Source organism: Stegostoma tigrinum, unplaced genomic scaffold, assembly GCF_030684315.1.
Source record: "Stegostoma tigrinum isolate sSteTig4 unplaced genomic scaffold, sSteTig4.hap1 scaffold_66, whole genome shotgun sequence".
NCBI lineage: Eukaryota > Metazoa > Chordata > Chondrichthyes > Orectolobiformes > Stegostomatidae > Stegostoma > Stegostoma tigrinum.
In genome coordinates this window covers 1,895,593-1,896,976 of record NW_026728600.1, presented here as the reverse complement: position 1 = coordinate 1,896,976, position 1,384 = coordinate 1,895,593, and the positions used below count along the sequence as shown (strand labels likewise).

The 1,384-nt window shown below is 46.6% G+C and overlaps 1 non-coding gene across 1 annotated transcript; it reads right to left on the bottom strand.

Annotated features, from left to right (window-relative positions):
- Positions 1 to 438: 438 nt before the first annotated feature.
- On the bottom strand, positions 439 to 630 carry LOC132209106 (U2 spliceosomal RNA). The gene has a single exon (XR_009445206.1). It is a non-coding gene; the product is annotated as a U2 spliceosomal RNA (small nuclear RNA).
- Between the last annotated feature and the right edge of the window lie 754 nt (positions 631 to 1,384).

Below are 1,384 nucleotides of genomic sequence, written 5' to 3'. Positions count from 1 at the left end.
GTGGCACGGTGGCTCAGTGGTTAGCACTGCTGCCTCACAGCACTCGGACCCGGGTTCGATTCCAGCCTTGGGCGACTGCCTGTGTGGAGTTTGCACATTCTCCCCATGTCTGTGTGAGTTTCCTCCCACAGTCCAAAGATGTGCAGGTTAGGTGGATTGGCTGTGCTAAATTGCCTGTTGTATTCAGGGAGGGGTACATTAGGAGGGTTATAGATCTGGCTGGGATGCTGTGAGGTTTGGTGTGGACTTCTTGGGCTGAAGGGCCTGTTTCCACACTCTAGGAATTCCATGATTATGGTTCCAGAGCATTGAGCATATCCCAGCATATAGTTCTTCAAGGATAGCAGGAACTTCAAATGCTGGAGAATCTGAGATGACAAGGTGTTTAGACCTAGAATTTTTCAAGTTTTGATCAGTCTGCTTTTAAAATTGGTTTAATAAGACTTCATCATTCCTGGGAACACTGCAATACCACAATAATGCATGGAGAAAGCTCGTATTCCAACTCCCTGCTCCAAAAATCAGTTTAATATAGGGTCCTTAGGCAAAGGACATATCAGATATTAAAGCTGATAGGGACAAATGCTTTTTCTGTGGTCTTGTCTTCACACCAAAACCACTAAAACCAAGGCCATGTTTCCACACATGAGATAGCCACCAACTGTGAACACTTGGTATAATCAACACTTGATCCTATTTTCCACCAGCCTGACTGTGTGCAAAGACTTGTAAATCACTGCTGACAGTTTTTACTGTTGTTCCCAAACTCCTGGGCTTCTTAACCAGAGCAAAGAAGTCAGTTTGCACCAGTGCTTTTTCATCACTTTTCTAGAAAACATCTTCGTAGTGAATGTAGATCATCGAAAATGTACCAATCAGATGAGGTAGGGCAGAGCTGACGTCACCAACAAGCCTCATCAACCGGCTCCATGACTAGCAGCGGGTCATTGAGATTGCAGCAACAATCGGCAGAGAACGGCACGCTCAGAGAATGTCCCAGCACAGAGGAAGGTGCTTCAGCCTGTCACTCTCTGCATCAGCTGTCTGTACGGGTAACTTCACCAGTCCTTCCCGATGCCCTGTAAATCTCTCATCATTCAACTCTCTCCTGAGGGCCATGAATAATTCTGCTTCCAGCGCCCTCTCAGGCAGTGCACAGCCGGCAGGAACCACTCGCTGAAGATGGTGGGTCCACCTCCCTTGATAAATGTGACTCTTTGTTACAAAAAAAAGGCGAATCACTATCCCCTCCCTCCAAATCCATCCCACCCCGTCTGTTGCTTTGGAATGTGTAACTGCCTGCAGTGTCAATGTGCCTGCAGTTGCTAAAAGGGTCTGATTTTTGTGCCATTCTATTCTGTGCACTAAGCAAACTGAACTGTTA